Raw genomic sequence first — 14,711 nt, 5'->3', positions numbered from 1 at the left:
GTTGTATGCGGCACCTGTTTGTTTGTGAGGATGGTGCTTGTATATGTGGTTATTTGTAGTATCTGCTGTGTATTTGTGTAGTGAAACTTAATTTTGCCATGAATGTTTGATGCTTTTTAATAAATGAAGAATAGAATATGGATTTTCAGAAAGCACAGAAAAAGTGTACAGGGGAAGTACTGATGGAGGAATTGAAAATGAAACAACTGCATACCGCGTAGGGACACGGGCACATTACGTGAGAAGGAATTAGTTGGCAAGGTTCAGTTTAGTGATTTATAGGCTACCGAAAAAGTGAAATTTTACCTTAATGTAAAAAGCAGTACAAATTATATGCAAAGAAGCTGCTCAATCTAGAAGCTGTCAGAGTGAAAATAAAAAATGTAAAATTTCACTTGCGAATAAGTACGAGGCTTTAGGAGAGGAAGACAATGACGTAGATGATATGAACGGAAACTTAACTAGAGTATTTCAAGGCAGCAGTTGAAGTCTGAGGAAAAGCAGAGACAGGAAACCAGCTAACTCTCTTAAACACATGAGAATGAAGAAATTACATTGTTTTTAAACAAGAAGTTTTGTTTTGCTTTATGGCCTATACTGAATAATGAGGAAGGCTGCTAAAGGTGTTTTTAATACGCTGGATGAAGACTCAATCTCTCCATGGCAATTGCTACATGGTAGTAGTGCAGCTGTTTTAACAACTTTACAAAGCAGTTGCATCGTAAAGTCGTTATGCAACACTTCATCAAATGAAATCGCAAGCATTGCAAAAATACAAATATAACTTGTGTGCAGTGTGTTTCTAAACATTGTTCGGTCTCACAAAATTGCCTCCCGGCACAGACACAGTACACACCGTGGTACAACAAGCAGTCGTTTATTAACAGCTTTTGCATAAACACAAGCTCGCCAGCCGATTCTTAGAAATAAGTGTGGCAATATGCCATCAACTGGAATAATGCCTAAATACAACAAGGAACATTACATACATAAAATATTTTAAAAATGTAGCATCACAGACTCGCCTCGGCATCTACGAAACAGAGGTGTGGAATCATCCCCACAGACAATATTTCATTATTGCATTGAAAATAAATTTTCAAATACTTGAACTCTCACTGATGAGCTTTTTACAGTATGCTCATAAAGGTAATATCAAATAGGCTAATAGCCACAATGGACTTTAATCAACCAACAGAGCAAGTTGGGTTCAGCAAAGGATACTTTTAATGTACCACATTCACGTGGTCAACCACAAAATTGAAATACCTGCGAAAGAAAACAAAACATATCACCTTCGTTGGCTACGAGAAGGCTATCGACTCAATATCTACAGTTCTAGATGCATTACGCTGTCAGTGTGTACCGTAAGCATACGAAGATGCTTTAACCAGCATGTGAAAAAATACCACAGCCACCCTACTCCTGCACAATAATATCAGGAAAATCCAGGTAGAAAAGGGGGTTGGGCGGGGAGGAGCAATCTTTGCAATGCTGTTCATTGTTTGTTTGGAAGAGGCATTTAAAAAGCTAGACTGGCACAAAATGGGAATATGGATTAATAGTGAAAATCACAACAAGCTTTTCCTTTAAGGTCACTATGCTCTTCAGCAATCGTAGCGATGAACTGCCAAACATGAGGGAGGATTTCAACGGTGAAAACACTTGAGGACTAAGGATGAATATGCAGAGAAAAATGACAATATGGGGTTGTGCACAAAAGCTGGAGAGCTCAAGATTCTAAACGAGTCTCTTTAAACAGTACATGTATATACATAGGGAAACTATAAACAATTGAGCCCAATCATGTCGAAGAGGTTGAACAAAAAAAAAACATGACTTGGCGTGCATATGGTAGATTTGTGACTAGTAGTTGCCACTGACCCTGAAAGCAAAAAGAGTACAGTGACTATCAGCCAGAAATCAGACTAACTAATGAACTTATATAGAGCTTAAGTCCACATAGCAGGCGAGTGAAAGAAAAATGATAGGCATTAATTTACTGTGATGATTATGTCAGCTCGGGTCTCTTAATCGCTAGGATGGCCCAACGGCAACACAGAGGCTTTGATATAAACGTAAGATGGAACTGACAGACGCATTACAGATACACAAACTTGAACAGCTTCTAGTCCATTGTCTATAGCTGGTGATGAACATGTCATTTTGCAGTGAATGTCTATCAGAGCAAAGGTAGTACACTCGCCATGCATCACGCTGCATGACTATGCTGTCACTGTAGGTCCAGGCATGCATTGGGACGAAGGCCTGGCCTTAGAATGGTCGGGGATTTTTCCCAGCACAGTATAGGTCCAGGACACAGCTTGGCCACACCTTAACACACCAAAGAAAAGTGAATACAGGACCCAGCCGCACACTCAATAGTAATGTTAGTCCAGCCTAGTCAGCTCCGGCTGGTGGCATGGCCCATTGTCCGAAGCAGTCCCCATTCATCTGAGAAGTCTTCTCTTTTGTCGCCACGATACACACAATAGGCCGCCTATTTCAAATCAATGCAGTTCCTATAGCAATGATGAAATAGGAATATAGCAAAGTGGATCACATAACAGATGAGAATTATTGATATTCTAGACGAAGTGGACATGGGCAGGTATGAGACGGGCAAACGACTGATGGTCTGCTTGAATGATGGAATGAATAACAAGAGAGGCGAAACAAAGCCAAATACGGCAGAGTGTGTAGATTCAATCAACGTGAAAGGTGTAGGAAGTGCACAGCAGTCATCAAATCCCTTTACAGTGCCTCATGCATTTCTTTGTATCAATCACTCTAGGCACATCCTTTCTATTCCCGTCTTCTGTCAACAATAGCGAGCTGCGCATTGTGCACGACACGGAAGAGTGCTTATCAACACATTAAGTTCCTTCCTTGGCACTTACTCCTGTCTATAGCCAGGTGTTCATGTCCCATAACACAAAATGCTAAAGGGCTAGCTCTGCTCACGTCTTCGCAGACTTTGCTACCGTCGTTGCAGGAGACTTCTCTTTGTCGCGATCACGTGCTCACCTCATAGTCAGTATGAGCCATATCAAAGGTGCTAAGGAGCGTTATGCCAAACAATGACAGTATATCACAAGCTAGCCCCCTAAAATGCTTTGCACTCACTAAATGCAACCAGTTAGTGCAGGACAGGGCAGGTTGGAAGCCATCGAGGCTCTGTTCGGCAGGGGACTTGGGCTGATAATTTTCATGAGACTTTGTTGGCATGTCAGCAAGAGAACTGCAGACTATTTAAAATGTGGGAATAGATTGGTTAGCGCAGCTATCAACAACACAATGTCATCTAGGTAATCTTGCATGAAGTATGGCACGGTGTTCTTTAGAATGCGGAAGCGCTTCATCGGTCCAATTACCTGTTCAACTCGGATGCGCTGACAAGAAATCTCTCGCGGCTCTGTACTTCCACTTGTAAAAGCTGGTTCTTTCCTTTAGTGAAGGCAGGTTTAATCAGTCTTACTCCGAGTACTGCCAGCTCCTCTGTAACATTGAAGCCCCTGTCGGCCATCACTTCATCACCATATTGCAGCTTCTTAGTGAAGTCTGTTAGGAGTACCAGCTGCTTGTCGCTATTCTTGCCACTCCAACACTGAAATATAAGAGATGAGCCCATTTGGTGTGATCCCTACCAGCACTTTTACAGTGTTGGAATTCTTGTACGATGACCATGTTGTACTTTGTGCCGTTGAAGCACTTGCTTTTTCTAGTCGAATTTCTGTACTGTTGATGATTGCACGGACACGGCGAAACCGTCTGCACTTGAATGTCTGGTTGCCAGGCATGAAATGCCTCATCGTCTGGCCACGCAACAAGCCCCTTCAGCTCTGTCACTAGTGCGGTCAGGGAACTCACAATTATTGTAGAAGCATGATTCCTTGATATTTTAAAGAGGTCCGCCAAGAAACAAAGATGGACGTCAAGTCGCAGTCTCATTAGAACGAGAAGTACCTGGTTTTCGTGGCTTATGGTATCTGCAGAGCAGCAGGATGTTTTGTACAGCGAGACAACCCACTTGAATGTTTTCTCATTAGGTAGGCCTGTATAATATGCTACCTGGTTTGAGTTGTCCATTATCCTCGAATACTCCCACGGAGCAATGTCTTCACGTCCAACACTTTCACTGGCCCAATGCTCTTCAAGTTCCTTTTCTAAGGCTGCCACTTTATCCTGTAGCGCATTGAATTCAAGGCACTTCTTCAGATACTTCTGCATGTGCAGCTGTAGGTTGGCAGGAAATTCATCAATGCGATGTTGTCCTAGTAAGGCTGGTGGCGAAGTCAGCACGTCCTCTGGGACATCACATGGCACCACATTGTCTGAAACAGGCAAAATATGTCATCACTAGCTACAAGTCAGGTGTTCTGTTTCTAACAACTTTCATTAAAGGATAAGTACTGCAATACATAAACTGCAACAGATCATACCTTGCTGTCCTCACAGCTGTCAAACACTGAGTTAGGCTAAGTTACAAGCACCTAAAACTGAATATGGTGCCCCAAGCCATGTGTAAGCCGTGAAGACAGTTCAATACTCACTAAAGGCCTGTTGATTGTACAGGTTACGTTGGTGCACATGGCAGCTTAGAAGATATTTGCTGTGCACACAGCACGTATTCATTTTTCTGCGAAAAGCACATTCATTCGACCAGACATCTTTCGCAACATTTGCATTATCTCAACCAAATGTTTACGCTTGAGACGCACCACTGTCGCATGGCATTCTAGGTAGCAGTGGCAAGAAGAAACTATAACGGTATTTCCTGTTTCAGTCTAACTTGAATGGAGCCGGGTAAATATAGGTTACCAATAAATTGCCTGTAACGTATTACCAGCAACTTGTTCTTGCCAAAGTGTGCTGTATGGAAATGACTGAGCATGAAGGCTTAAAGTTTAAAATACGCTCTTTGCAAAGGTACGCCAAAGGATTCCGAAATTCTTTGTGTATAGTCTAAAGCCACCCACTGCTCAATGCGAAACTGACATTTTTTCATTGATTGCGTCTTCATTTCTGCTTTGACTTCACTAAAACATTCGATACTGTACCTCACTTCCATGTTACTTCCAGGGTATTTCCTCTTTGTGTAGATTCAATAATGCTATATCTGCAACATAACTACATCACTTCAAGTAGCAAACGACATTTGGTCTAACCTTCATGACATTTGGTGCCCTAAAGGCTAGTCCTAGGTCCATCAATCTCTTTAATATGCATGAATCACCTGTCCAACTGAATCGTGTACTGGAACAGTAAACATGACCTAGACGACGATGTCGCTCCGATCACTGACCACGTTTTTCTTATGTCTAAATTGTACGTACAATGATAGTGACACACTGTACTTTTTGCCACTTTATGCTGCTGTTGAAACATCTTCACACTTCCACAAGCATTCAGTTTCATATGCATTTACGGTCAAAAACAGGCTTTTAGGTGATCAACATCACCTTATCTACATCTTATTGCGACAATATCAGTGGTACATTGCTTGTTAAGATTGCTTAATGATGTCGCACTGTAGTATTTCTAACATTTGTTTTGTTTTTCTTATGGCTTTATGCTTGTTTTTTGTGATGTTACTGATACCTTCCTTACTCATTACCTTTCAGTGGGCCTGCAACATATTGCCACGTTCCATTCCTCAAGTTTTGTTATCGCCCCAATACACTACCCAAAACTGCAGGCGCGGTTTGCGTATCCATAACGCGTTGAAAAGTTGCAGGCGCTGAGCAAAGACCAAAGGACCAAAAGGCATCACCTTAAACTCGAAGAGGCTGTCTGGTGTTAAAAAAGCCGTCTTCTCTCGGTCTCTTTTGTAGACTTCGATTTGTCAATAGCCAGTCTTGAGGTCTATTGAGGAAAAGTACTTGGCGCTATGGAGCCGATTCAGTGCGTCGTCTATTTGTGGGAGAGGATACACGTCCTTTTTTGTGATTTTGTTCAAACGGCGATAATCAACGCAAAAACGTAGGGTCCCATCCTTTTTCTTCACTAACACCACGGAGGACGCTCATGGACTCTTCGACGGCTGGATGATGTCGTCCCGTAGCATTTCATCAACTTGTGTTTTTACGGTCTCATATTCTCGCGTTGAAACCCTGTACGGACCCTGACGGAGTGGCCTGGCATTTTCTTCGGTTATGATGCGATGTTTCGCGATTGGCGTCTGCCGAATTTTCGACGACGATGAAAATCAATCTTTGTATTGCAGCAGCAGGGTCTTGAGCTGTTCTTGCTTATGGTTCGGAAGGCTGGGATTGACGCCGAAAGCTGAGCGAGGGGCTTGGTTTCTCTAAGCAGGTTCCGCAGAATCGGCGAGGGCAAAAGCACTGGTGGCTTCTACGATTTCTTCGATGTATGCGACTGTCATTCCTTTGTTCACATGTTTCTATTCATTGCTGAAATTTGTGAGCATAACCGTTGCTTTGCCTCCCCGCAGCTCTGCGATTCCTCTTGCGACGCAAATACTGCTGGTGACCAAGACATGCTGACTGCCTTCAACGACGCTTTCCAAGTCAGGAGATTTAGGGGCGCCGACTGAAATAATGATGCTGGAGCGAGGCGGAATGATAACTTGTTCTTCCAACACATTCAAGGCATGGTTTCCTGACGGCGTGCGCAGCGGTAGTGTTTTTTCTGTGGATAACGTTATCGACTTTGTTCTTGGGTTGATGACAGCACCATGGAGGCATAAGAAGTCCATGCCAAGGATGACATCTCTCGAGCAACGGTGTAGGGCTACCAAGTCTGCAGGATAAATACGGCTGTTAATGGTGACTCTCTCTGTGCAGATTCCTGCAGGCATTACGAGATGACCTCCGGCTGTGCGGATTTCGGGGCCTTCCCAAGCTGTCCTAACTTTATTCAACTTCCCGGCGAATGGCCCAATGATGACGGAATAATCGGCTCCAGTTTCGACGAGAGCGGTCACACTGTGGTCGCCGATAAGAACGTCGATGTCGCTATGTTCGCCGTCTCGCGTTACAGTTAGGGCGTGGCGTCGGGTCACGGCTGCGTCGGCTTGTTCCGCTGCTTCCATCTTGCGTCGTCAGGTCATCTTCGGTAAGTGAGGTTTCGCCGTCAGGGCTTTGCCTGGTTGGCGTTGTGTTCGGAAAGCTCCATCGCGGCGTCGTCGTCGTCGGAGGATCTTCGGTAGTTCGTCGCACAGCAACCGCACCTCCATCGGTTGCTGCCCTTAGTTTCCCGGATACGGGCTAAGAGACCGGCCCAGCGTTAGGCCAGAGTACTGCCAGTGGTGCAGTGACATGTGGCGGCTGCGCAACGGTGAACGGGAAGGACTTCGTGGTGTCCGTTGAGTTCCTGTCAGGTAGTCGGCGATGTCACGTGGCCGTTCCCCTCGCTGCGGACGTGGTGCATCGAGGGCAAAGCCACGCAGTCCCATCTGTCGGTATCGGCAACGGCGGTAAGTGTGCCCGGCCTCGCCGCAGTGGTAGCACAGTGGGCGGTGGTCAGGGGTGCGCCAAACGTCGGTTTTCCTCGGCGCACTGCGCTGGCCCGCTGGCGAACGGTAGGTCGTCGCTGGGTGTGGTGGCGTCTCGCGACGGAAGTGCGATGGGGTAGCGTTTTGGCGTGCATGGGGAGGAGCGTTGTGGCGCACTGCAGCGGAGTAGCTCATACCTTCCGGCTCGGGCAGCGGTGCTTGGGGAAGTCAAAGCGATTGCCGAACTTCTTCTCGCACAATGTCGGTAATCATATCCACTTGAAGCTGCGCCGAAGGTAGCAGCTTGCGCATCTCTTCTTGCACGATCGCTCGGATCGTTTTATGCAGGTCTTTGGAAATTATTGGCTTGAGCAGCAGCGCATTCTGGAGTCAGGCGACGACTATACTGTCTGGTGCGCATGTCCAGGGTCTTTTCGATAGTGGTCACTTCGGATAGAAATTCTTGCACAGTGTTCGGTGGATTCCTCATTAGCCCAGCGAAGAGCTCCTGTTTGACCCCTCGCATGAGGAAACAAACTTTTTTCTCCTCAAGCATGTCTGGGTCAGCGTGACGCAATAGGCGGGTCATCTCTTCCGTGAAAATGGCAACATTTTCATTTGGCAGCAGAACCCGGGTCTCTAGTAAAGCAGCGGCCCTCTCTTTGCGAGCGACGCTCGCGAATTTTTGCAGGAATGCGCTGCAGAAAACATCCCACGTTCAGAGCGTGGACTCCCGATTCTCGAGCCATGTTCTTGCGGTGTCTTCCAAATAGAAGAACACACGATGGAGCTTTTTGTCATTGTCCCAGTGTTTGAGGGCAACCACGCGGTCGTATGTTTCTAGCCAGGTCTCCGGGTCTTCGAACGATGACTCATGGAAAATCGGTGGTTCCCTGGGTTGATGCATGACGATCGTGAGCTGGGACGCTTCGGTTGTCATTGTCGCTGCAGTCGCGGTCATGGCCTGGCCTGGTCTTCCGCGCCTTGTCTTGTAGAAGCCCGTACTCCGGTGGTAGACCTTGCTGTCGGCGGCTTGTTCGCTGCTCCTGGATGGCGTCAGTGTCTTCTCCGCGACGTGGGCTGGGTTCACGGCTTCACGGGGGCGTCCGGTACATGAACGAAGCAGCACCTCCACCACGTGTCACGGAGTCGTGACGTGGCTTAAGACAAGAGACTTTATGTTGGGATTTAACTGTTTATTTGGGCGAACCTGTGCCCGGTAAACGGAAAGTCCTATTACAGTAGCACTTTTAGGCTGATAGCGGTGAACGAAGCGTCGGCCTTCGATCAACAACAACTGACAAGCGGCGAAGTGCGTCAGTTTACACTCTTGCCATCGAATGTTCTAGCCTTGTTGCTGGCGGCAGCGTAGGTTCCAGAATAATCTGTACAGTTCGCGGAGTGGGCGTGATCTTATCGAAATAATCTACTACAGTCCTGAAGCTTCTCGAAAACTGCAGGCACGGTTTGCGCTGAGAATTGTGTAGTGTATTGTGGCGATAACAAAACTTGAGGAATAGAACGTGGCAATATTGTTTTCTGAATAAATAAAATAAACACATTTAGTGAAATAATACATTGAAGCAAAACATAGTATTCATCACGTGGGTTGAACCCTCATAAAAAGCCACAATGCAACTGTGACAAGACACAAAGAACACATGACCACATCACAAACAGCTAAAGCTAACTATTAATAACCATTGTTTATCAACGCTAAAGACGTGATTGTGTGTCAGTGTCCAGCCTCAGCCACACTATGCTGTCTGCCAGCATGGCCCTATTTTGTTATCTGAAAATGTTCACGATTGAATAAAGGGTGACATGATTAATTGTATTCTTGCTTCACAGCGTTATGCAGTAGCAATGCGTAAAGTTACAGGCACAACTATCATTCTGCATTACAATGTCTACGAATGAATGGAAATAACCCCAGTTTTTATATCTTCGTCTACCTGAACAATTTTTAATTGAGCGGCCAAGTGAGCCCTGCGAGAGGTTTGTGTCTTGATCACAGATATCTAACTAGCTGTGTGTTTAAAAAAAAAGACCCTGCTGGCGGCAAGTTGTCTTTCCGTTCACTTTACTTTCTTCCAATCTTGCGCCATTAATCTCACATCATAGTTCTTATTGTATACATATGTACTCATCACTTTCTTGGCTTGAACCGTGATTATTTTGTTTATTGTTTTGCATTTATTATATATTCATTTTTACTTTAATTGCACAAAATATGAAGTATGGATTTGTGGTCTTTTTTTCTCTTTTGTTTCGTACATGCATTACTACGAAATAATTTTCTACGTCGCTCCTTGTGTTCACTACGAGTGTATGAAACACTCACCCCACACAATTTTTATGCCACTTATTGTATCAACTATGTCCTCTTGAAACTGGCCACCTACTTGGACCTAAAGGTCTGCAGTATGTAATAAATAAAAAAATAAAAGTGATCCCCTATACATTTCTTAGGTTTCTGGTCTGCTAGTTATAATTAATTTGTGTCTAACAAGTAAGAACAAGCCCTTAAAATTTATTTTCTTTTGTGAAAAATATAATACAAGCATGGCTCATCATTTGAATCTGCTTCAATGTTCCATCGCAACAATGAAGCTGCGGCTTCTCCGTCTGCTTTTTAAAAAAATAAGGAACGATTTCAGAAAACTTCTAGAAGAAGGGCGAATTGACAAACACCCATTTGTAGCCCGAAGCCACAAGAAAATTTCTACTATGGTGGATAGAGGTGGAAGCGTCTGCAACAGTGCGTCTGTCTGGCAACATCAGCAACAGCGTCGGCACTCGCCGCTAATGGGTATGACAGTGCATTTGGTTCCCGAAGAAACGTGAGATGCATTTATCGCTCACTAGCAATGCAACATAAGTGTATCAGTCGCGAAAAGCTTTACATGCGTGTCTCGCTCGCAAAAAACGCGACGTATGTTGATCGGTCACGGAAGACGTGACATGCGTTTCTCATCAGCGTGATCCTCATCTTTGTGGAAAGTGTGCACTAACAGCGCTCGCTGATTAGGTAGGCAATTCAGGGATTCGAATTTCCCGCCAAGCGCCGGTTGCTACGGCAACGTGCGCTTAACAATCCTAGAGGTGACAACGCGCCACTTTTCGGCATCATGAAAAAGTGCTGCACTGACTTGCATGGCCAACCCCCGCCAATGCTGACACCACTCCCTCTAGCCACTATATTCCCATGCAATTTTCAGAAAGCAAGCTTAATGGCCGAAAAACTTGTCCTGGTCTGGGGATCAAGTCCCAAAACAACACCTTCCTGGAGGCAATCCAGAAAGCTAGCAAGTGGCAGTGCAAGGCCGAATTCATTGACAACTTGAACCACATAGACACATATTCCAAATCGATGCCGGGGAATCTGATAACGTGGCGGGTTATCAGAATTTATTTGCAAACTTCTAGAAACTTCCCTTTGCATAACCTGTGTTGGCAGTAGAACTGGGTGTGCTATAAGCTACACCAAGCTTGGTGTGCTAAAAATACACTGCGAATCTAGTTATAGTGTAACTGCGAGTATATTTATAGAGTGTTAACTATTTGATTGATATGTGGGGTTTAACGTCCCAAAACCACCATATGATTATGAGAGACGCCGTAGTGGAGGGCTCCGGAAATTTCGACCACCTGGGGTTCTTTAACGTGCACCCAAATCTGAGCACACGGGCCTACAACATTTCCGCCTCCATCGGAAATGATAGAGTGTTAACTACACTGCGAGTGTGCTATAACTACACTGCGAGAACTGGGTTTGCTATAAGCTACACTGCGAGTGCGTGGTTCAGTGCAATGAACAATTGTGCAGCGATGCCGATCATGGCATACTTTCAAGTCATTCGGAGAGAGTTTGGCTGTTCCTATTAGCGTGCATCACTGCTGATTGCTTGCTTACGTCAAGTGCTTGAGAAAGTGGTGGCGATGAGCATTAGAAGGAACATCCAAACTATAACTTGTAACTCCAAAACATGTTCAGATCGGTGCCACTGGAAAACCGTACAATGTGCTTGGACATGCACTCCCATGGTGTCGCTCATACTGAGCGAGACAGTACATTCGGCAGGAATGGTTGCTTATGCAATGTCACTAACCACCATTGTGTCGTTGAAATTGTAGCTGAAAACTTCGAGTACCAGAGCCATGGTATGCAGTAATTTGCATATTATGCAGTGCAACCCTAGAAAAACATAGAATTTGTTCCTGGCTTACCTACCACACTTGCCTGCCTTCTTTCTTAGCCTTGCCGACAATTTTTACTGTAGTAAGACACGAACACAGCAGAAAGCATTCCACATCCCACAATACCTTGCCTTTCTTTGCATCAATGTGCAATTTTGTACTTGTACAATGCACGCACTTTCACAGTGAAAGCAGATAGGCCATATCAACCCTGTTGCTGTCTACCAAGGCCAGGCATAATACACAAGAGTGACATACACTAAGGATCACTTACCTATTGGAGTTGGATCCGGCTCAGTGCTTCCCAACTGCAATAGTGCAGCTACGGCTTCGTCGTCTGATGCTGATGAGAAAAATACATGTATGATAATTTCAAGTACTGCTTTATAAAAAATTCATCAAAGGATACACTTTTCTACAGCCTCTCGTCTGCGTCTCTTTACGTAAACAATAACACTGTGACTGCTAGGTGGAACATGGAGAAAGTGAAAGCATACGGAACAGTGTTCATGTAGCACCAAGGACTCTCAAAAGAGGAAATCAATGCAGACAGGCACTGTAACCTGAAATCCTTTCTGAGGGTCAGTTTTTTAATACGAAGGTGTTTTATGCCGGGGTCCACCAAGTTTTCCATGACGTATTTCAGTCACGGAAGTACATCAGCAGAATGAATTTGAGCACAAGACAAAGGAACATGAAGCAAAGTGTTCCTCAGCTGGAGGTTGAACCCACAACTTCTTGGTCCATGAAGATGACTGGTGGGGGCTTACTCGACTGCACCACCGTCAGAAGTTGTTTTTTTTTTAATGAAGGAAGGTGTAGAAATTCACCTTTTACATCTACTACTTTTCTCTCGTAGTGCTCTTGTTAGTGGACTGGTGTCAGTGCCTGGAATTAGAATAAAGTTGTAATGCATAACTTAAGCGACTCGTTCCAGAAATGCGCCGCTGTTACGACCGTCCCATTAAGCGCGTTTTCAATTGGAGAAATTGAATTTCTTCAACACAACGTGAGGTGGTGGCTTTAACCCAAGCCTCATTCGTAACAGTCATCTATATTATTAATGAATAGTTCTGTGACACTCGCCAGGCATTCGCACTGTGTTCTCCACCCGCCTTGTGAGAAATCGCAGCCAAGCTAGAAAGAAGACACGACGCGGGTGGCACTTCTCTGCGTTTCACGGTGCGTTGAAAAAGTGCATACTGAGTACCAGCACGTAGTATGTGCTTGCTGTTGTCTTTGCACAGAATTCTGCATATGGGGTGCCCAGGCATATAATAACAACTTTAGCTACCCCAATATAAAAATCATTACTTTGTGCGTTAGTCTCCAGGAAAGAGTTGTGCCGCAATAGGCTCAACGTGTGTGCGTCCACATTAAGTGGTGCTATGCTAAACAACTTTTCACAAGCTCTCTTATCAATGTATTATAAACAGTGAACTACATATGTGAAAACACGTTTCACTTTCGTGTTATACTGATTCCTATGACGGAGGGATCAGCTATGCTTTTTGTATTTACCTATTAGCTTTCTTGGCCATGGTGTCGATGGTCTTCATCATGATCTCGCATAGTTGGCGACTTCTGATCTTGTACCTTTAATATACGAGCTATCAATATTTGCCATCCAGTATCAGGGCATTGTTCATTGAAAGGCATGACTCACACGAGATATTTTTATTATTGGAAGAGCATTTCAGTAGCCCGTCAGTAAGCGGAAATCTCTTGAATGGAACTATTGCAGAAACGAAACAACTGCCTCTTGTATAATTGGTTACAAGTTTGTATTCAAGTTTGTATTCTGTGCACACACACTCCTGTTAAAAGAAACACATGTTCCTGGTCCCTTCAGGTTCTGTTTAATGAGAGTCTACTATGCTTTGGCTCGGGCTAGCTGGTACATGCTTGTTGTTTAGATAGGGCATTGCAAGGACACAATGACAAAGAAACAGAATAGACGAGTTGTTAGTAAGCGCCCATGACGTCTACATTACTTTGCCGTTGTGCCTTCGTGCTGCCCTTTTTAAACAGTTTGTAAGCAGGAAGGAGAAGGTCAAAACATCACTCCCCCCCCCCTTCAATTTCATGACTCTGAACAATAAATATTGAGCTGGGAACAATGTGTGAGTAGCCGTGGAAATGATAGTGAGCCGACAGCAGGGTGACAGTAATGCTGAAATTGACTAACCAAAAGCATGGTAAAAGTGGAGCTCACTCCTCACCAAAGAAATATATTTTGTGTTTAGGACTCATTCAGACTAAGACTTGCAAAAATTTTTCTCAATTGCACTTGAAATCGCCAAAATATTACTCACACAGACTCGCACTCGCAGATCAATCTTGGTTTGAGTGACTCGACTATGAGCGTCTCTGCCTACCTAAGGTTCTTGGGCTTTTTTATTTGTGAAATCTTAATGACGCAATTCTGAAGAACAACCTGTTTTGGCAGTGCCATCAGCAATTGCTTCTACAGTTAAACATACAGTGCTTAAGGCAAAAATTAGATTAACCTCTGGAAAATTGATAACTCAGTCTAGGCATATTAAAATTATGCTTAATTGCTGTTTCACTCTGAAAACCATAGTAAAAATTTTTCATAATACGTTACATGAACACCAAAGAATATAAGAATCATTCTTTAGGACATGCATTTCCTTAGCTGGCTATTCTTCAGTCTGCACAATTTCGCACTTAAGTGCACAACAAATCATACACAAAGTATAAAAAGGGTAACGTAAACTCTGCACAGTATTTATCAGTGCTTCTTATTAACTGAAGTAAAACATGCGGACTCGCCAGTAAAATCTATCTCGCTCAACTGCAGCAACGTCGCCGCAGATTCTCTGTCTGCTTCTGATAACAAATAAAGAAACATGCCATAATAGTTTATGACACTCCAAAAAAAAGCTAGCATACGTTTTGTGCACTGAATATCAGCACACAAAGATGAAAAGTACACCGACCAAATAAAAGTTTAAAATATGTTGCAGGTTCCACACGCAGGCCTTGTCTACAATGAGGCCAATCGAGTAGCAATTTTGCATGAGAATCTGCA

The 14,711-nt window shown here is 44.2% G+C and overlaps 1 long non-coding RNA gene across 1 annotated transcript; it reads right to left on the bottom strand.

The window, feature by feature from the left end:
- Positions 1-858: 858 nt before the first annotated feature.
- Positions 859-12,001, bottom strand: LOC142814112 (uncharacterized). The gene is made up of 2 exons (XR_012894812.1): positions 11,931-12,001; positions 859-4,334 (listed from the first exon to the last, which is right to left on the bottom strand). It is a non-coding gene; the product is annotated as an uncharacterized LOC142814112 (long non-coding RNA).
- Between the last annotated feature and the right edge of the window lie 2,710 nt (positions 12,002-14,711).

The sequence above is a fragment of the Rhipicephalus microplus genome, chromosome 4 (assembly GCF_043290135.1).
Source record: "Rhipicephalus microplus isolate Deutch F79 chromosome 4, USDA_Rmic, whole genome shotgun sequence".
Lineage (NCBI taxonomy): Eukaryota > Metazoa > Arthropoda > Arachnida > Ixodida > Ixodidae > Rhipicephalus > Rhipicephalus microplus.
The sequence above is the reverse complement of the archived record's forward strand: the minus strand, read 5'-3'. Positions and strand labels throughout refer to the sequence as shown.